The sequence below is a fragment of the Fundulus heteroclitus genome, chromosome 21, assembly GCF_011125445.2.
Source record: "Fundulus heteroclitus isolate FHET01 chromosome 21, MU-UCD_Fhet_4.1, whole genome shotgun sequence".
In the NCBI taxonomy this organism is placed as follows: Eukaryota; Metazoa; Chordata; class Actinopteri; order Cyprinodontiformes; family Fundulidae; genus Fundulus; species Fundulus heteroclitus.
The window spans coordinates 23,793,239-23,815,354 of record NC_046381.1 but is presented as its reverse complement, the minus strand read 5'-3'; the positions used below and the strand labels follow the sequence as shown (position 1 = coordinate 23,815,354).

Here is a 22,116-nt window from a genome sequence, read left to right as displayed (position 1 = left end):
AACGTTTTAGAGAACATCTCAGAGAACGTCAGAGGACGTCTCAGAGAATGTCTCAGAGACCGTCTCAGAGAACGTCAGAGAACATCAGAGGACATCTGAGAACGTTTCTGAGAACGTCACAGAGAAAGTCTCAGAACGACTCAGAGAACATCAGAGAACGCCTCTAAGAACGCCAGAGAACGTCTCAGAGAACGTCTGAGAGAACGTCTCAGAAAACGTCTGAGAGAACGTCTGAGAGAACGTCTCAGAAAACGTCTGAGAGAACGTCTCAGAGAACGCCTCTAAGAACGTGAGAGAACGCCTCAGAAAACGTCTCAGAGAACGTCAGAGAACATCTCAGAGGACATCAGAGAACATGAGAGAACTTCTTGTGTATTGCAGACACATATCTTCCCTTTTTCCTCCTCAACTTCCGGTCCTTCCATTTTTCTGTTCTCACTCATTACACATAACTTATAAATATCCCAAATGTGTGGGCATTAAAATAGTGAAATAATAATAATTAATTTTTTTTTAAAAAACTTCATACTTGTCTTTTCAGGGTCTTCAGAGAGTTGTATGTTTTGGAATAGTCTTCATATGGCTGTCCATTTCCATGACGTCCAAGGTCTCCTAAGTAATGCACAAATTAAAGATGTAAATGCTTTGATACACTGAAAAGCTAGAAATTTCAAAATAATTTTTTAATTAAAACAAACCAATCATTATCCCAGTCCACAGTCCTGCATACGGTAGTAGATACTTTGTCAAGTGATTCACTAGTCCTTTGCAGAAGTACACATTCGGTCCTCCAACTTTATCCAGAGGAGCACTGTCAACGACTTCTTTGTAATGTTTGGCGTTGTTTTTACCGTCGATTTCCTTAAATTATTAAAGAAAATACATTAAACTAGAAAAATTTGCATTTCCTGCGAAAATGCACTGTGAATGCAGATAGCTGAATGATTAAGCAAAAGATGCAGAAGATCTTTGAAGAAGAGAAAAAATAGCTGAAAAGCACTGAAGCAGTTGAAAAAGTTGAAGAAGTTGAAAAAGTTGAAGAATTTGAAAGAGTTGAAGAATTTGAACATGAAAGAACAATAGCTGGATGATTAGAAGAAGAAAAAAACCGAGGGAAAGGCACCAAACATTTCCTAACTCATTCTAAACACTGAATCGTTTAACAAAGCATAAGTAGAATTTCAAACTTGAATATACTGAAGCCATATATGGGCCTGCATTTCTAGGGAGTATAAGGGGTTTCGCCCCCATTGAAAAGCATTGGATGTTTAACACCTCCTAACTTGGAGATGCTTTACGTGACGAGGCCCAAACTTATTGTGGAGCATTCTGTATAAAGGAGGTACAGACTCTGAAGCAGAAGTTTGTCCGAGCTTCCTAGAGCTACTTCCAATTAGCAACATGCTAACCATTAGCCGCTAACATGGTTGTGCTCAGGATCACCGGGTGATTGTACTCTGTCAGTTTGGTCCAAATCCTGTACTGGGAAGTGCCTCAAATAGGGGTGCCAATACTTAATGTCGCCAAACGTCACCAAAGTTCATGGGTCAGATTGGCCTCCTTTAGCAACTCAGCCTCACCACATCTGGGCCCAGAACTCAATATTTGACCAAAATGGTCAGTAGCGCCATTTCCCACAGGTGGGTGGTGCTGTATTGGCCAATTGGGTCGTGTCTGGGCATCATGCCAGGTCCTGTTGGAAGCAAAGGCCCAATAGGAAAGCATGTGAAATCCAAAATGGGGCAGAAAAATGACACATAGCTGAAAGTCACTTGAAAATTTTAAAATGTCAAGAGGAAGTGACTGTGCGAATTTCAGATTCCTACATTAATCACAGCAACTGCGGTGAGCGTGGAAAGTTGCCATTCTATCTCAATTGATCCTCTCCCTCTGGCCCTCAGAGTTCCGTCGTCATGGAAACTCACTGACACACCTGCAGCGGTCAGTCAACCGAAGTGCAGAGACTTTGCTCACAATAAGTCCCATTGGATTATAATGGAGAAGTTTGCCCCGAACAACGCTTCATATCTCCTGATCCCTAAATGGTAGAGACGTAATTTTTTCTGCGTTTAGTTCGTAACGGATAGGGGAAGAAGAAAAGCTATCGTTTTTTGCTGGAAAAAGTTTAATAAAGGCGTAAAAAATTATGATCTAAAGGGTTTTTTTAAGGAATTTGCAAAATCCTCTAAAAACAGTCCCGAACAAATCGCTCTAGCTGAAAAAGTATAAGAGATATCAAAACAATTATTTCACTGTGAGTATCAGCAGGCTTTTGAGGACTATGTTGCTCATTTTTATGTTTGTACAAAAATCGGTGTAGGCACAGCGACGATGTAAAAAAGTGGATCATTTGGGGTGATAGAGGTCCAAAGCGTCTTCAGGATTTTGCACATCCGCTACTCCCGAACAAATTGTTCCTGCAGAAAAACCGTAACAGTTATCCACAAAATTCCTTTTTTGTGAGTGCCAGAAGGCTTGGGACATTCATATGTGAAAGTCTCATGCCTGTACATCAAACGGTTTAGGAGTAGTGACGATGTGAAAACGTGTGATGTTTTGGATTTTCAGACGTCATTTTTCAAAACCGCTCCATAGGAAATGAATGGGGGAGGTTTCGAGTTTGTGTCGCTCTGAGGTGATTTGCGAAAAATCTATAAATGCTACGCCAATGAGGGTTACATTTCCTGATTCCAGACAAAAATTCCTACGTTTTGATGTATAATTCATGTGGATAGGTTGAAAATTGAGCGAGTGACAAGAAGTTGTTCGGAGAAGAATTTGTTGAATTTCTAGAGTGCGCACTCTATAACTGCCTCCTTGACAACCATAGCAACGCATGTTATTTGCTGAATTTCTTGAAAAGCCAAAATTATTTTAAGGAGGTACTATATGAAAATGGTAAAAGATATGAAAAAGCTGAAATAGACCATAATAGCTGAAAGATATCACTACATTTTAAAAGTTGAATGGCGTTTCTAGCTGAAAGTAGGCTGAAGCAGTAAGCTGTCAAAAAGCAGCTGAAATGAGCGGAATTTTAGTGAATTACATTCATTTCCTATGGGAGAAAAAAAGCTGAAAATTTGCAGAAAAAGCTGAATATTTTAAAAAGTTGAAGAGTTAAAAGTACAAAAAGACATAGCCATCCATTCCAGAAGAAGCTGAATAGTTTAAAAGTTGAATGGTTGAAATCGGAGAAAAATTGTAGGAGGAGAAGCGAAGCAAACTTTAAACAGTAAAAATGCATTTGGAAGAATAAACACTAAGAAGAAGAAGAATAAAGAACTAGAAAAATTTGCATTTCCTGCGAAAATGCACTGTGAATGCAGATAGCTGAATGATTAAGCAAAAGATGCAGAAGATCTTTGAAGAAGAGAAAAAATAGCTGAAAAGCATTGAAGAAATTGAAAAAGTTGAAGAAGTTGAAAAAGTTGAAGAATTTGAAAGAGTTGAAGAATTTGAACATGAAAGAACAATAGCTGAATTATTAGAAGAAGAAAAAACTGAGGGAAAGTCACCAAACATTTCCTAACTCATTCTAAACACTGAATCGTTTAACAAAGCATAAGTATAATTTCAAACTTGAATATACTGTTGCCATATGTGGGCCTGCATTTCTAGGGAGTATAAGGGGTTTCGCCCCCATTGAAAAGCATTGGATGTTTGACACCTCCTAACTTGGAGATGCTTTACGTGACGAGGCCCAAACTTATTGTGGAACATTCTGTATAAAGGAGGTACAGACTCTGTAAAGCAGAAGTTTGTCCGAGCGTCCTAGAGCTACTTCCAATTAGCAACATGCTAACCATTAGCCGCTAACATGGTTGTGCTCAGGATCACCGGGTGATTGTACTCTGTCAGTTTGGTCAAAATACTGTACTGGGAAGTGCCTCAAATAGGGGTGCCAATACTTAATGTCACCAAACGTGACCAAAGTTCATGGGACAGATTGGCCTCCTTTAGCAACTCAGCCTCACCACATCTGGGCCCAGAACTCAATATTTGACCAAAATGGTCAGTAGCGCCATTTCCCACAGGTGGGTGGTGCTGTATTGGCCAATTGGGTCGTGTCTGGGCATCATGCCAGGTCCTGTTGGAAGCAAAGGCCCAATAGGAAAGCATGTCAAATCCAAAATGGGATAGAAAAATGACACATAGCTGAAAGTCACTTGAAAATTTTAAAATGTCAAGAGGAAGTGACTGTGCGAATTTCAGATTCCTACATTAATCACAGCAACTGCGGTGAGCGTCGAAAGTTGCCATTGTATCTCAATTGATCCTCTCCCTCTGGCCCTCAGAGTTCCGTCGTCATGGAAACTCACTGACACACCTGCAGCGGCCAGTCTACCCAAGTGCAGAGACTTTGCTCACAATAAGTCCCATTGGATTATAATGGAGAACTTTGCCCCGAACAACGCTTCATATCTCCTGATCCCTAAATGGTAGAGACGTAATTTTTTCTGCCTTTCTTTCTTAACGGATAGGGGAAGAAGACTTGCTATCGGTTTTTGCTGGAAATATTTTAATAAAGGCGTAAAAAATTATGATCTAAAGGACATTTTTAAGAAATTTCCAAAATGCTCTAAAAACGGTCCCGAACAAATCGCTCTAGCTGAAAAAGTATAAGTGATATCAAATTAATTCTTTCACTGTGAGTATCAGCAGGCTTTTGAGGACTATGTTGCTCATTTTTATGTTTGTACAAAAATCTGTGTAGGCACAGCGACGATGTAAAAAAGTGGATCATGTGGAACAATGCAGCTCTAAAGCATTTTCAGGATTTTGCACATTCGCTACTCCCGAACAAATTGTTCCTGCGGAAAAACCGTAACAGTTATCCACAAAATTCCTTTTTTGTGAGTGCCAGAAGGGTCGGGACATTCATATGTGAAAGTCTCATGCCTGTACATCAAACGGTTTAGGAGTAGCGACGATGTGAAAACGTGTGATGTTTTGGATTTTCAGACGTCATTTTTCAAAACCGCTCCATAGGAAATGAATGGGGGAGGTTTCGAGTTTGTGTCGCTCTGAGGTGATTTGCGAAAAATCTATAAATGCTACGCCAATGAGGGTTACATTTCCTGATTCCAGACAAAAATTCCTACGTTTTGATGTATAATTCATGTGGATAGGTTGAAAATTGAGCGAGTGACAAGAAGTTGTTCGGAGAAGAATTTGTTGAATTTCTAGAGTGCGCACTCTATAACTGCCTCCTTGACAACCATAGCAACGCATGTTATTTGCTGAATTTCTTGAAAAGCCAAAATTATTTTAAGGAGGTACTATATGAAAATGGTAAAAGATATGAAAAAGCTGAAATAGACCATAATAGCTGAAAGATATCACTACATTTTAAAAGTTGAATGGCGTTTCTAGCTGAAAGTAGGCTGAAGCAGTAAGCTGTCAAAAAGCAGCTGAAATGAGCGGAATTTTAGTGAATTACATTCATTTCCTATGGGAGAAAAAAAGCTGAATATTTTAAAAAGTTGAAGAGTTAAAAGTACAAAAAGACATAGCCATCCATTCCAGAAGAAGCTGAATAGTTTAAAAGTTGAATGGTTGAAATCGGAGAAAAATTGTAGGAGGAGAAGCGAAGCAAACTTTAAACAGTAAAAATGCATTTGGAAGAATAAACACTAAGAAGAAGAAGAATAAAGAACTAGAAAAATTTGCATTTCCTGCGAAAATGCACTGTGAATGCAGATAGCTGAATGATTAAGCAAAAGATGCAGAAGATCTTTGAAGAAGAGAAAAAATAGCTGAAAAGCATTGAAGAAATTGAAAAAGTTGAAGAAGTTGAAAAAGTTGAAGAATTTGAAAGAGTTGAAGAATTTGAACATGAAAGAACAATAGCTGAATTATTAGAAGAAGAAAAAACTGAGGGAAAGTCACCAAACATTTCCTAACTCATTCTAAACACTGAATCGTTTAACAAAGCACAAGTATAATTTCAAACTTGAATATACTGTTGCCATATGTGGGCCTGCATTTCTAGGGAGTATAAGGGGTTTCGCCCCCATTGAAAAGCATTGGATGTTTGACACCTCCTAACTTGGAGATGCTTTACGTGACGAGGCCCAAACTTATTGTGGAACATTCTGTATAAAGGAGGTACAGACTCTGTAAAGCAGAAGTTTGTCCGAGCGTCCTAGAGCTACTTCCAATTAGCAACATGCTAACCATTAGCCGCTAACATGGTTGTGCTCAGGATCACCGGGTGATTGTACTCTGTCAGTTTGGTCCAAATACTGTACTGGGAAGTGCCTCAAATAGGGGTGCCAATACTTAATGTCACCAAACGTGACCAAAGTTCATGGGACAGATTGGCCTCCTTTAGCAACTCAGCCTCACCACATCTGGGCCCAGAACTCAATATTTGACCAAAATGGTCAGTAGCGCCATTTCCCACAGGTGGGTGGTGCTGTATTGGCCAATTGGGTCGTGTCTGGGCATCATGCCAGGTCCTGTTGGAAGCAAAGGCCCAATAGGAAAGCATGTCAAATCCAAAATGGGATAGAAAAATGACACATAGCTGAAAGTCACTTGAAAATTTTAAAATGTCAAGAGGAAGTGACTGTGCGAATTTCAGATTCCTACATTAATCACAGCAACTGCGGTGAGCGTCGAAAGTTGCCATTGTATCTCAATTGATCCTCTCCCTCTGGCCCTCAGAGTTCCGTCGTCATGGAAACTCACTGACACACCTGCAGCGGCCAGTCTACCCAAGTGCAGAGACTTTGCTCACAATAAGTCCCATTGGATTATAATGGAGAACTTTGCCCCGAACAACGCTTCATATCTCCTGATCCCTAAATGGTAGAGACATAATTTTTTCTGCCTTTCTTTCTTAACGGATAGGGGAAGAAGACTTGCTATCGGTTTTTGCTGGAAATATTTTAATAAAGGCGTAAAAAATTATGATCTAAAGGACATTTTTAAGAAATTTCCAAAATGCTCTAAAAACGGTCCCGAACAAATCGCTCTAGCTGAAAAAGTATAAGTGATATCAAATTAATTCTTTCACTGTGAGTATCAGCAGGCTTTTGAGGACTATGTTGCTCATTTTTATGTTTGTACAAAAATCTGTGTAGGCACAGCGACGATGTAAAAAAGTGGATCATGTGGAACAATGCAGCTCTAAAGCATTTTCAGGATTTTGCACATTCGCTACTCCCGAACAAATTGTTCCTGCGGAAAAACCGTAACAGTTATCCACAAAATTCCTTTTTTGTGAGTGCCAGAAGGGTCGGGACATTCATATGTGAAAGTCTCATGCCTGTACATCAAACGGTTTAGGAGTAGCGACGATGTGAAAACGTGTGATGTTTTGGATTTTCAGACGTCATTTTTCAAAACCGCTCCATAGGAAATGAATGGGGGAGGTTTCGGGTTTGTGTCGCTCTGAGGTGATTTGCGAAAAATCTATAAATGCTACCCCAATGAGGGTTACATTTCCCGAATCCTGACAAAAATTCCTACGTTTTGATGTATAATTTATGTGGATAGGTTGAAAATTGAGCGAGTGAGAAGAAGTTGTTCGGAGAAGAAGAATTTGTTGAATTTCTAGAGTGCGCACTCTATAACTGCCTCCTTGACGACCATAGCAACGCATGTTATTTGCTGAATTTCTTGAAAAGCCAAAATTATTTTAAGGAGGTACTATATGAAAATGGTAAAAGATATGAAAAAGCTGAAATAGACCATAATAGCTGAAAGATATAACTACATTTTAAAAGTTGAATGGCGTTTCTAGCTGAAAGTAGGCTGAAGCAGTAAGCTGTCAAAAAGCAGCTGAAATGAGCGGAATTTTAGTGAATTACATTCATTTCCTATGGGAGAAAAAAAGCTGAAAATTTGCAGAAAAAGCTGAATATTTTAAAAAGTTGAAGAGTTAAAAGTACAAAAAGACATAGCCATCCATTCCAGAAGAAGCTGAATAGTTTAAAAGTTGAATGGTTGAAATCGGAGAAAAATTGTAGGAGGAGAAGCGAAGCAAAGTTTAAACAGTAAAAACGCATTTGGAAGAATAAACAGGAATAATAATAAAGAACTAGAAAAATTTGCATTTCCTGCGAAAATGCACTGTGAATGCAGATAGCTGAATGATTAAGCAAAAGATGCAGAAGATCTTTGAAGAAGAGAAAAAATAGCTGAAAAGCATTGAAGAAGTTGAAAAAGTTGAAGTTGAAAAAGTTGAAGAATTTGAAAGAGTTGAAGAATTTGAACATGAAAGAACAATAGCTGAATTATTAGAAGAAGAAAAAACTGAGGGAAAGGCACCAAACATTTCCTAACTCATTCTAAACACTGAATCGTTTAACAAAGCATAAGTAGAATTTCAAACTTGAATATACTGTTGCCATATGTGGGCCTGCATTTCTAGGGAGTATAAAGGGTTTCGCCCCCATTGAAAAGCATTGGATGTTTGACACCTCCTAACTTGGAGATGCTTTACGTGACACGTGCCCAAACTTATTGTGGAGCATTCTGTATAAAGGAGGTAGAGACTCTGTAAAGCATAAGTTTGTCCGAGCTTCCTAGTGCTACTTCCAATTAGCAACATGCTAACCATTAGCCGCTAACATGGTTGTGCTCAGGATCACCGGGTGATTGTACTCTGTCAGTTTGGTCCAAATCCTGTACTGGGAAGTGCCTCAAATAGGGGTGCCAATACTTAATGTTGCCAAACGTCACCAAAGTTCATGGGTCAGATTGGCCTCCTTTAGCAACTCAGCCTCACCACATCTGGGCCCAGAACTCAACATTTGACCAAAATGATGTGTAGTGCCATTTCCCACAGATGGGTGGTGCTGTATTGGCCAATTAGGTCGTGTCTGGGCATCATGCCAGGTCCTGTTGGAAGCAAAGGCCCAATAGGAAAGCATGTGAAATCCAAAATTGGACAGAAAAATGACACATAGCTGAAAGTCACTTGAAAATTTTAAAATGTCAAGAGGAAGTGACTGTGCGAATTTCAGATTCCTACATTAATCACAGCAACTGCGGTGAGCGTCGAAAGTTGCCATTCTATCTCAATTGATCCTCTCCCTCTGGCCCTCAGAGTTCCGTCGTCATGGAAACTCACTGACACACCTGCAGCGGCCAGTCTACTCAAGTGCAGACACTTTGTTCACAATAAGTCCCATTGGGTTATAATGGAGAACTTTGCCTCGCACAACGCTCCATATCTCCTGATCCCTAAATGGTAGAGACTTAATTTTTTCTGCGTTTAGTTCGTAGCGGATAGGGGAAGAAGAAAAGCTATCGTTTTTTGCTGGAAAAAGTTTAATAAAGGCGTAAAAAATTATGATCTAAAGGGTTTTTTTAAGGAATTTCCAAAATCCTCTAAAAACAGTCCCGAACAAATCGCTCTAGGTGAAAAAGTATAAGAGATATCAAAACAATTATTTCACTGTGAGTATCAGCAGGCTTTTGAGGACTATGTTGCTCATTTTTATGTTTGTACAAAAATCGGTGTAGGCACAGCGACGATGTAAAAAAGTGGATCATTTGGGGTGATGGAGGTCCAAAGCGTCTTCAGGATTTTGCAAATTTGCTACTCCCGAACAAATTGTTACTGCGGAAAAACCGTAACAGTTATCCACAAAATTCCTTTTTTGTGAGTGCCAGAAGGGTTGGGACATTCATATGTGAAAGTCTCATGCCTGTAGATCAAACGGTTTAGGAGTAGCAACGATGCGAAAACGTGTGATGTTTTGGATTTTCAGACGTCATTTTTCAAAACCGCTCCATAGGAAATGAATGGGGGAGGTTTGGGGTTTGTGTCGCTCTGAGGTGATTTGCGAAAAATCTATAAATGCTACACCAATGAGGGTTACATTTCCTGAATCCAGACAAAAATTCCTACGTTTTGATGTATAATTTATGTGGATAAGTTGAAAATTGAGCGAGTGAGAAGAAGTTGTTCGGAGAAGAAGAATTTGTTGAATTTCTAGAGTGCGCACTCTATAACTGCCTCCTTGACGACCATAGCAACGCATGTTATTTGCTGAATTTCTTGAAAAGCCAAAATTATTTTAAGGAGGTACTATATGAAAATGGTAAAAGATATGAAAAAGCTGAAATAGACCATAATAGCTGAAAGATATCACTACATTTTAAAAGTTGAATGGCGTTTCTAGCTGAAAGTAGGCTGAAGCAGTAAGCTGTCAAAAAGCAGCTGAAATGAGCGGAATTTTAGTGAATTACATTCATTTCCTATGGGAGAAAAAAAGCTGAAAATTTGCAGAAAAAGCTGAATATTTTAAAAAGTTGAAGAGTTAAAAGTACAAAAAGACATAGCCATCCATTCCAGAAGAAGCTGAATAGTTTAAAAGTTGAATGGTTGAAATGGGAGAAAAATTGTAGGAGGAGAAGCGAATCAAACTTTAAACAGGAAAAACGCATTAGGAAGAATAAACACTAAGAAGAAGAATAAAGAACTAGAAAAATTTGCATTTCCTGCGAAAATGCACTGTGAATGCAGATAGCTGAATGTTTAAGCAAAAGATGCAGAAGATCTTTGAAGAAGAGAAAAAATAGCTGAAAAGCATTGAAGAAGTTGAAAAAGTTGAAGAAGTTGAAAAAGTTGAAGAATTTGAACATGAAAGAACAATAGCTGAATGATTAGAAGAAGAAAAAACTGAGGGAAAGGCACCAAACATTTCCTAACTCATTCTAAACACTGAATCGTTTAACAAAGCAGAAGTAGAATTTCAAACTTGAATATACTGTAGCCATATTGTGGGCCTGCATTTCTAGGGAGTATAAGGGGTTTCGCCCCCCATTGAAAAAGCATTGGATGTTTGACACCTCCTAACTTGGAGATGCTTTACATGACGAGGCCCAAACTTATTGTGGAGCATTCTGTATAAAGGAGGTACAGACTCTGTAAAGCAGAAGTTTGTCCGAGCTTCCTAGAGCTACTTCCAATTAGCAACATGCTAACCATTAGCCGCTAACATGGTTGTGCTCAGGGTCACCGGGTGATTGTACTCTGTCAGTTTGGTCCAAATCCTGTACTGGGAAGTGCCTCAAAAAGGGGTGCCAATACTTAATGTCGCCAAACGTCACCAAAGTTCATGGGTCAGATTGGCCTCCTTTAGCAACTCAGCCTCACCACATCTGGGCCCAGAACTCAATATTTGACCAAAATGGTCAGTAGCGCCATTTCCCACAGGTGGGTGGTGCTGTATTGGCCAATTGGGTCGTGTCTGGGCATCATGCCAGGTCCTGTTGGAAGCAAAGGCCCAATAGGAAAGCATGTGAAATCCAAAATGGGACAGAAAAATGACACATAGCTGAAAGTCACTTGAAAATTTTAAAATGTCAAGAGGAAGTGACTGTGCGAATTTCAGATTCCTACATTAATCACAGCAACTGCGGTGAGCGTTGAAAGTTGCCATTGTATCTCAATTGATCCTCTCCCTCTGGCCCTCAGAGTTCCGTCGTCATGGTAACTCACTCACACACCTGCAGCGGCCAGTCTACCAAAGTGCAGAGACTTTGCTCACAATATGTCCCATTGGGTTATAATGGAGAACTTTGCCTCGCACAACGCTCCATATCTCCTGATCCGTAAATGGTAGAGACGTAATCTTTTCTGCGTTTCTTTCCTAACGGATAGGGGAAGAAGACTTGCTATCGGTTTTTGCTGCAAATATTTTAATAAAGGCGTAAAAAATTATGATCTAAAGGACATTTTTAAGAAATTTCCAAAATCCTCTAAAAACGGTCCCGAACAAATCGCTCTAGCTGAAAAAGTATAAGAGATATCAAATTAATTCTTTCACTGTGAGTATCAGCAGGCTTTTGAGGACTATGTTGCTCATTTTTATGTTTGTACAAAAATCGGTGTAGGCACAGCGACGATGTAAAAAAGTGGATCATGTGGAACAATGCAGCTCTAAAGCATTTTCAGGATTTTGCACATTCGCTACTCCCGAACAAATTGTTCCTGCGGAAAAACCGTAACAGTTATCCACAAAATTCCTTTTTTGTGAGTGCCAGAAGGGTTGGGACATTCATATGTGAAAGTCTCATGCCTGTACATCAAAGGGTTTAGGAGTAGCGACGATGTGAAAACGTGTGATGTTTTGGATTTTCAGACGTCATTTTTCAAACCCGCTCCATAGGAAATGAATGGGGGAGGTTTCGGGTTTGTGTCGCTCTGAGGTGATTTGCGAAAAATCTATAAATGCTACACCAATGACGGTTACATTTCCTGAATCCAGACAAAAATTCCTACGTTTTGATGTATAATTTATGTGGATAGGTTGAAAATTGAGCGAGTGAGAAGAAGTTGTTCGGAGAAGAAGAATTTGTTGAATTTCTAGAGTGCGCACTCTAAAACTGCCTCCTTGACGACCATAGCAACGCATGTTATTTGCTGAATTTCTTGAAAAGCCAAAATTATTTTAAGGAGGTACTATATGAAAATGGTAAAAGATATGAAAAAGCTGAAATAGACCATAATAGCTGAAAGATATCACTACATTTTAAAAGTTGAATGGCGTTTCTAGCTGAAAGTAGGCTGAAGCAGTAAGCTGTCAAAAAGCAGCTGAAATGAGCGGAATTTTAGTGAATTACATTCATTTTCTATGGGAGAAAAAAAGCTGAAAATTTGCAGAAAAAGCTGAATATTTTAAAAAGTTGAAGAGTTAAAAGTACAAAAAGACATAGCCATCCATTCCAGAAGAAGCTGAATAGTTTAAAAGTTGAATGGTTGAAATCGGAGAAGAATTGTAGGAGGAGAAGCGAAGCAAAGTTTAAACAGTAAAAACGCATTTGGAAGAATAAACAGGAACTAGAAAAATTTGCATTTCCTGCGAAAATGCACTGTGAATGCAGATAGCTGAATGATTAAGCAAAAGATGCAGAAGATCTTTGAAGAAGAGAAAAAATAGCTGAAAAGCATTGAAGAAGTTGAAAAACTTGAAAAAGTTGAAGAATTTGAAAGAGTTGAAGAATTTGAACATAAAAGAACAATAGCTGAATGATTAGAAGAAGAAAAAACTGAGGGAAAGGCACCAAACATTTCCTAACTCATTCTAAACACTGAATCGTTTAACAAAGCAGAAGTAGAATTTCAAACTTGAATATACTGTAGCCATATTGTGGGCCTGCATTTCTAGGGAGTATAAGGGGTTTCGCCCCCCATTGAAAAAGCATTGGATGTTTGACACCTCCTAACTTAGAGATGCTTTACGTGACGAGGCCCAAACTTGTTGTGGAGCATTCTGTATAAAGGAGGTACAGACTCTGTAAAGCAGAAGTTTGTCCGAGCTTCCTAGAGCTACTTCCAATTAGCAACATGCTAACCATTAGCCGCTAACATGGTTGTGCTCAGGATCACCGGGTGATTGTACTCTGTCAGTTTGGTCCAAATCCTGTACTGGGAAGTGCCTCAAATAGGGGTGCCAATACTTAATGTCACCAAACATGACCAAAGTTCATGGGTCAGATTGGCCTCCTTTAGCAACTCAGCCTCACCACATCTGGGCCCAGAACTCAATATTTGACCAAAATGGTCAGTAGCGCCATTTCCCACAGGTGGGTGGTGCTGTATTGGCCAATTGGGTCGTGTCTGGGCATCATGCCAGGTCCTGTTGGAAGCAAAGGCCCAATAGGAAAGCATGTGAAATCCAAAATTGGACAGAAAAATGACACATAGCTGAAAGTCACTTGAAAATTTTAAAATGTCAAGAGGAAGTGACTGTGCGAATTTCAGATTTCTACATTAATCACAGCCGCTGCAGTGAGCGATGAAAGTTGCCATTGTATCTCAATGAAGCGTCCCCCTCTGGCCCTCAGAGTTCCGTCGTCATGGAAACTCACAGACACACCTGCAGCGGCCAATCTACCCAAGTGCAGAGACTTTGCTCACAATAAGTCCCATTGGATTATAATGGAGAAGTTTGCCCCGAACAACGCTTCATATCTCCTGATCCCTAAATGGTAGAGACGTAATTTTTTCTGCGTTTAGTTCGTAACGGATAGGGGAAGAAGAAAAGCTATCGTTTTTTGCTGGAAAAAGTTTAATAAAGGCGTAAAAAATTATGAACTAAAGGGGTTTTTTAAGGAACTTGCAAAATCCTCTAAAAACAGTCCCGAACAAATCGCTCTAGCTGAAAAAGTATAAGAGATATCAAAACAATTATTTCACTGTGAGTATCAGCAGGCTTTTGAGGACTATGTTGCTCATTTTTATGTTTGTACAAAAATCGGTGTAGGCACAGCGACGATGTAAAAAAGTGGATCATGTGGAACAATGCAGCTCTAAAGCATTTTCAGGATTTTGCACATTCGCTACTCCCGAACAAATTGTTCCTGCGGAAAAACCGTAACAGTTATCCACAAAATTCCTTTTTTGTGAGTGCCAGAAGGGTTGGGACATTCATATGTGAAAGTCTCATGCCTGTACATCAAACGGTTTAGGAGTAGCAACGATGCGAAAACGTGTGATGTTCTGGATTTTCAGACGTCATTTTTCAAAACCGCTCCATAGGAAATGAATGGGGGAGGTTTCGGGTTTGTGTCGCTCTGAGGTGATTTGCGAAAAATCTATAAATGCTACACCAATGACTGTTACATTTCCTGAATCCAGACAAAAATTCCTACGTTTTGATGTATAATTTATGTGGATAGGTTGAAAATTGAGCGAGTGAGAAGAAGTTGTTCGGAGAAGAAGAATTTGTTGAATTTCTAGAGTGCGCACTCTATAACTGCCTCCTTGACGACCATAGCAACGCATGTTATTTGCTGAATTTCTTGAAAAGCCAAAATTATTTTAAGGAGGTACTATATGAAAATGGTAAAAGATATGAAAAAGCTGAAATAGACCATAATAGCTAAAAGATATCACTACATTTTAAAAGTTCAATGGCGTTTCTAGCTGAAAGTAGGCTGAAGCAGTAAGCTGTCAAAAAGCAGCTGAAATGAGCGGAATTTTAGTGAATTACATTCATTTCCTATGGGAGAAAAAAAGCTGAAAATTTGCAGAAAAAGCTGAATATTTTAAAAAGTTGAAGAGTTAAAAGTACAAAAAGACATAGCCATCCATTCCAGAAGAAGCTGAATAGTTTAAAAGTTGAATGGTTGAAATCGGAGAAAAATTGTAGGAGGAGAAGTGAAGCAAAGTTTAAACAGTAAAAACGCATTTGGAAGAATAAACAGGAATAATAATAAAGAATAAAGAGAAACAGGATCTCAAGAACTGTGAATGCCTACTGCATTCACAGTAATAATAAAGAATAAAGAGAAACAGGATCTCAAGAACTGTGAATGCCTACTGCATTCACAGTAATAAAGAGAAACAGGATCTCAAGAACTGTGAATGCCTACTGCATTCACAGTAACTAGAAAAATTTGCATTTCCTGCGAAAATGCACTGTGAATGCAGATAGCTGAATGATTAAGCAAAAGATGCAGAAGATCTTTGAAGAAGAGAAAAAATTGCTGAAAAGCATTGAAGAAGTTGAAAAAGTTGAAGAAGTTGAAAAAGTTGAAGAATTTGAACATGAAAGAACAATAGCTGAATTATTAGAAGAAGAAAAAACTGAGGGAAAGGCACCAAACATTTCCTAACTCATTCTAAACACTGAATCGTTTAACAAAGCATAAGTAGAATTTCAAACTTGAATATACTGTTGCCATATGTGGGCCTGCATTTCTAGGGAGTATAAGGGGTTTCGCCCCCATTGAAAAGCATTGGATGTTTGACACCTCCTAACTTGGAGATGCTTTACGTGACGAGGCCCAAACTTATTGTGGAGCATTCTGTATAAAGGATGTACAGACTCTGTAAAGCAGAAGTTTGTCCGAGCTTCCTAGAGCTACTTCCAATTAGCAACATGCTAACCGTTAGCCGCTAACATGGTTGTGTTTAGTATCACCGGGTGATTGTACTCTGTCAGTTTGGTCCAAATCCTGTACTGGGAAGTGCCTCAAATAGGGGTGCCAATACTTAATGTCGCCAAACGTCACCAAAGTTCATGGGTCAGATTGGCCTCCTTTAGCAACTCAGCCTCACCACATCTGGGCCCAGAACTCAACATTTGACCAAAATGGTGTGTAGTGCCATTTCCCACAGGTGGGTGGTGCTGTATTGGCCAATTGGGTCGTGTCTGGGCATCATGCCAGGTCCTGTTGGAAGCAAAGGCCCAATAGGAAAGCATGTAAAATCCAAAATGGGACAGAAAAATTACACATAGCTGAAAGTCACTTGAAAATTTTAAAATGTCAAGAGGAAGTGACTGTGCGAATTTCAGATTCCTACATTAATCACAGCAACTGTGGTGAGCGTCAAAAGTTGCCATTCTATGTCAATTGATCCTCTCCCTCTCGCCCTCAGAGTTCCGTCAACATGGAAACTCACTCACACACCTGCAGCGGCCAGTCTACCCAAGTGCAGAGACTTTGCTCACAATAAGTCCCATTGGATTATAATGGAGAACTTTGCCCCGAACAACGCTTCATATCTCCTGATCCCTAAATGGTAGAGACGTAATTTTTTCTGCGTTTAGTTGGTAACGGATAGGGGAAGAAGAAAAGCTATCGTTTTTTTCTGGAAATACTTTAATAAAGGCGTAAAAAATTATGATCTAAAGGGGTTTTTTAAGGAATTTGCAAAATCCTCTAAAAACAGTCCCGAACAAATCGCTCTAGCTGAAAAAGTATAAGAGATATCAAAACAATTATTTCACTGTGAGTATCAGCAGGCTTTTGAGGACTATGTTGCTCATTTTTATGTTTGTACAAAAATCGGTGTAGGCACAGCGACGATGTAAAAAAGTGGATCATTTGGGGTGATGGAGGTCCAAAGCGTCTTCAGGATTTTGCAAATTTGCTACTCCCGAACAAATTGTTCCTGCGGAAAAACCGTAACAGTTATCCACAAAATTCCTTTTTTGTGAGTGCCAGAAGGGTTGGGACATTCATATGTGAAAGTCTCATGCCTGTACATCAAACGGTTTAGGAGTAGTGACGATGTGAAAACGTGTGATGGTTTGGATTTTCAGACGTCATTTTTCAAAACTGCTCCATAGGAAATGAATGGGGGAGGTTTCGGGTTTGTGTCGCTCTGAGGTGATTTGCGAAAAATCTATAAATGCTACACCAATGAGGGTTACATTTCCTGATTCCAGACAAAAATTCCTACGTTTTGATGTATAATTTATGTGGATAGGTTGAAAATTGAGCGAGTGAGAAGAAGTTGTTCGGAGATGAAGAATTTGTTGAATTTCTAGAGTGCGCACTCTATAACTGCCTCCTTGACAACCATAGCAACGCATGTTATTTGCTGAATTTCTTGAAAAGCGAAAATTATTTTAAGGAGGTACTATATGAAAATGGTAAAAGATATGAAAAAGCTGAAATAGACCATAATAGCTGAAAGATATCACTACATTTTAAAAGTTGAATGGCGTTTCTAGCTGAAAGTAGGCTGAAGCAGTAAGCTGTCAAAAAGCAGCTGAAATGAGCGGAATTTTAGTGAATTACATTCATTTCCTATGGGAGAAAAAAAGCTGAAAATTTGCAGAAAAAGCTGAATATTTTAAAAAGTTGAATGGTTGAAATGGGAGAAAAATTGTAGGAGGAGAAGCGAAGCAAAGTTTAAACAGTAAAAACGCATTTGGAAGAATAAACAGGAATAATAATAATAATAATAATAAAGAATAAAGAGAAACAGGATCTCAAGAACTGTGAATGCCTACTGCATTCACAGTAATAAAGAATAAAGAGAAACAGGATCTCAAGAACTGTGAATGCCTACTGCATTCACAGTAATAAAGAGAAACAGGATCTCAAGAACTGTGAATGCCTACTGCATTCACAGTAATAAAGAATAAAGAGAAACAGGATCTCAAGAACTGTGAATGCCTACTGCATTCACAGTAATAAAGAGAAACAGGATCTCAAGAACTGTGAATGCCTACTGCATTCACAGTAATAAAGAATAAAGAGAAACAGGATCTCAAGAACTGTGAATGCCTACTGCATTCACAGTAATTAAAAGCTAACTTCAAAGCACATTACATGAAAACATAACTGTGATTCCAGAACATTAGGCCAGGAACAATGTGTTCATCCTTGCATTATTTACTGTTATTGATACTCATAGAAAAGTGATTAAAAATCTGTTTCATTGAGAGTTATGTTTCATTTTTAAAAATGCTGTCATTAATTATCTTAAAGGAAAAATACATTTTTTTGTGTCTTAGTCAAAACTAAACTTTGGAAGATTAAAACGGTAACAGGTGATGCTGGGTTCTTGTGGACTGAAATTCTGCTGCCATTATAAAGTCAATCCCATTGTCAGAAATGGGCACCAACAGAGAGTGCTTGATCAAATATGTTATATGAACATGTATGTGTGGATTCATAAAGTTGTCAAAATGGCTTTAAAAATTTGACCTGTTTGTGTATACTTGGTAGTAATTTAAAATAGGGGTTGTAATTTATGAATAGCAATTTTGCATCCATCCATTTTTTTAATTATATTTCTAAATCATTGTCAGTCAGTACATGCAATTAAAAAAAACCTTTGCATACCTTCAGGTCCTCAGCTGCAGGGTCATGCTGAATACGGTCTTCGGGGAGCTGTCCAATTTGCAGGAGCATTGATTGGAGTTTTTGAAAATGCGTCTACATTTTCACCACTGAAGGGACTGGAAAACACCACAGCTGCACTCTGCACCATCTCATCAAGTTCCTTCAGTGACTTTGCAGTTGTGAGCAGACCAAAAACATGCATCGCCAGCCGGTAATGATTAGATGCACTGCAAGTGTAAAGAAAGCTTAATTAAAAACTACAGATACATAATTAACAAAATTATTGTTATTCACACCTACATCTCAGCATTCAAGATTTTATATTGGGTACAACATCCTGATTTTTGATCAGTTAGAAATGTATGAAGGTATAGGAAAAACAAAATAGTGATCTTACTACTTTCTGCACATTTCCTTTGCATTCTTTATCACATGGCTTAGGCACCGATGGAGAACAGGAACTTTAAAGTCCATAGACTTTGCCTTTCCAGATGCGATATTGTAAAAATGGTTTATTGTGTCTGTTAAGTTCTTCTTTGCAAATGACATGCATATGGCCTGCATCAGGACAATTGATCCATCGTACATGATGATCAGAGGTGGACGTAACCCTTTACGACCACAGTGTCTGTAAACATCATTTTGGAAAGCCTCCTAGAAATAGTTCACAGATGCTGTGGTGTGGTCGCCAGTAAGATACGTAGCAACTGGCATGAGTGGTGAATTTTTTGAGGATTACGAACAACCAGTTCATATACATAGTAAGGAGGGGATCCTTTCTTCTATTTTACAACACTCCCAGTGGCATCAATGTATAGGATGTCCTCCCTGGTACTCTCTTGGTAAATTTTTATGCTCTTTTTTTGACCATAGCATTACCCCTTTTGGGTGCAAAATTACTTTTTGAAGAACTTTCTCAGGTGACTCAGTTTTGTTTTCGATCATCTTTTGTAGACTTATCTCATTTCTGTGTACCCAATTTTTTTTCTTACTTCCAAAGAAATGTTTTTTAGCACGTCTGCTTGGTGCTTCATCCCTGCAACCGCTTTCCATGGTAAGCTCATCAATTTCACTTAATTTCTGTAAGTATACTGAACGTGGTAGAGTGCTTTCAAGATCCTTTCAGAATTCATCTCTCCGATCAGCCCGAACAGGTCGTCCTACAAGTTGTGATTTTCGGTGGATACTTTACACACCTTGAAAATCTACCCTCGCCTTCAGGTCTTCCTCTGTGTCCACTTGGACTGTGACCGTAACAGGGCAGTCATCAAATCTACAGTATCCCTCACACCAAAATTCAGGACCTCTTTTCTGTGAACCGGTCATCTTAAATCTGTGTCTTTTAAATCCAAATGAACAAGAAAGATAGATGGACTTTATTCCCTTGCTTATGATGTTTGTCCATTGGAGTCCTTCGAAAGCTCTGTCCTTTCTCTTTTTCTTTATGTTACTCCATTCTTTACGATCAATGAAAAACCAACATGGACTTGCAGGTAGGTTGATCTTTGTGGTAAAGCCGTTGGAAGAACCTGATGATGTATCCTGCATTAAGCATAAAATATGCACTTTCACCAATCTATCAGTTACTTGTGTTTTGAGTTAGCAATACGCATATTCCACATTTTGGCAGTGTGTACAGTCATAGATTGGTATGTAATTAAACTTATGTCTGTTTTTGGCACAATGTATTGCTTCCATGACAGCTAGTACTGTGTCAGATGGTCATGAGTTAGACAATCTATGCGACTTGATTCAACTGTACTTATGGTTTACTTTGTTTTTCTAATATTTGGAATAAATAATAGATCTGGGTAAGTAACATTACAAACTAAATACCTACATATTCACCCAACAAATCCTGAAAATGCTAGTCCAAAAAGCCATTTGTAGTTTATGTGTGTGAACTTTTTAGAGTTTGAAATGTAGGTTGTTTAACATACAATGAAATTTAACTTAAGTTGAAAAGAATGCAAATTGATGAATTAATTGGTAATACATTAAATACATACATTCTCAGTCATATTTCCTTCTTTACTGTCGTTATGTTCTTCGCCATTGGAAATTTCAAAATCGGCTGGAGACGTGTAGCACTGAATTTTGAGATGAAAGACAGACAAAAATTAGAAAGATCAGACAAGGCTGGACATGTAAAAACATAAGAGTGGGTTCCGTTAGGATGGACTATGGAATCCCAAACAAGTCCTTTAAAGGTCAGAACTTACTGTCTCTGCTGAATTCTCGTCACGTCCTGCATCAGCTTCACCATCTGTTGATGCAGGATATGATGTAATGGTTGAAGGCTGAAGTAAAAAAGCAGAAATGCAGAGTTAGCTTAGGAAGTCAACTTATTTTCATGGGTTATTTTATCAGTAGAGGTATTTTACTTGACAGTAAAGGTTATGTAATGCTAAACTAAATTCATAAAACTGGTGTAAATGACTTAATAACATTAAGTGTGATGTTAGACTCTTCCCCAACTGTACTTTGACTTTGTAGTAATAGATGTTAGGAACAGACACACACTAAGAAATATATGCATCATCGTTTTTAATATAATGAAGCTTCTTATGTAACGATGCCTGCCTCTGTTTGGTTGTTTTTGGAGCTGTCTGGTAGCTTGCCATTATATGTTCTGCTTGACTATGCTAATTAAAGCAGATGGATCACCCTCATTGTTCCAAGCTTTAATTAATATCCGTCTCTCTTTGTCAGTCTCCGCCAGAGACTACGTCTCCTTGCCTGCATGAGGTTCCTTCTATCGTCAGTGTGCACAGCCCACCTTCCTGAGCTCGCCCTGTTCTCACTGGATGCTGATCGGGTTCTGACTGAGGAATGCCGGTCACTAGTGTGTTGTACCTGCCACCAGCCTGTTCAGTCTTCATCCGTGTTATCCGGTTCTCAAAAGCTTATCAAAAATATCTAACCTTTAAAAGCATTCATACCATGGCTATTCCATTATGCGCAAAATCAAAATTTAGAGCTTCTTAAACCATTAATGGAATAGCCATTTAATTTTGTCTTTTCTATGCATGTTTCTAAGCAAGGACTATTCAAAATATAAACTGTTTGTATTAATCAGAATATTATCATTCGAGATAATATATTTTTTAGTTGGACATCAACCATTGGTGAACCTAAAGTGCAACCAACAAAACCGTCTATGGATTAAACAGTTTGATCACAAGTTAATGCTGTGGGGAAGATTTGTTACAGTTTATTGTAAAAAAAATTAAAAAAAATAAGATTATATAATCTCCAAAACATTGAACTAAATTTCATTATCTCAATGATAATGTAATTTCTTCGAGGTCTTCTGTTCGAGGTGTAAGCAAACCCACTTTAAACATTAACGACAACTGAAGGATGCGTCTTCTACAATAATTGTTACGCTTTCAACAATTGCTTACCTCTGCGATGTAGAAACATTTTTTAAAACACTGTGACTATATTGCAAATTTGATTAATAGTGCAACCCTAACTTACACTTACCTTATGGAAACGGTAACACCGCAGAAGCCTGTAGCAATTGCTAGCAACATCAGGGATGTTAGCTGCAGCACGCACCTT

At 38.6% G+C, this 22,116-nt stretch overlaps 1 long non-coding RNA gene across 1 annotated transcript; it reads right to left on the bottom strand.

The window, feature by feature from the left end:
- Window positions 1–808: 808 nt before the first annotated feature.
- LOC118556881 lies at window positions 809–21,500 on the bottom strand. Its single transcript, XR_004927446.1, has 4 exons — window positions 20,772–21,500; window positions 20,559–20,639; window positions 18,550–18,776; window positions 809–861 (listed from the first exon to the last, which is right to left on the bottom strand). It is a non-coding gene; the product is annotated as an uncharacterized LOC118556881 (long non-coding RNA).
- Window positions 21,501–22,116: the final 616 nt, after the last annotated feature.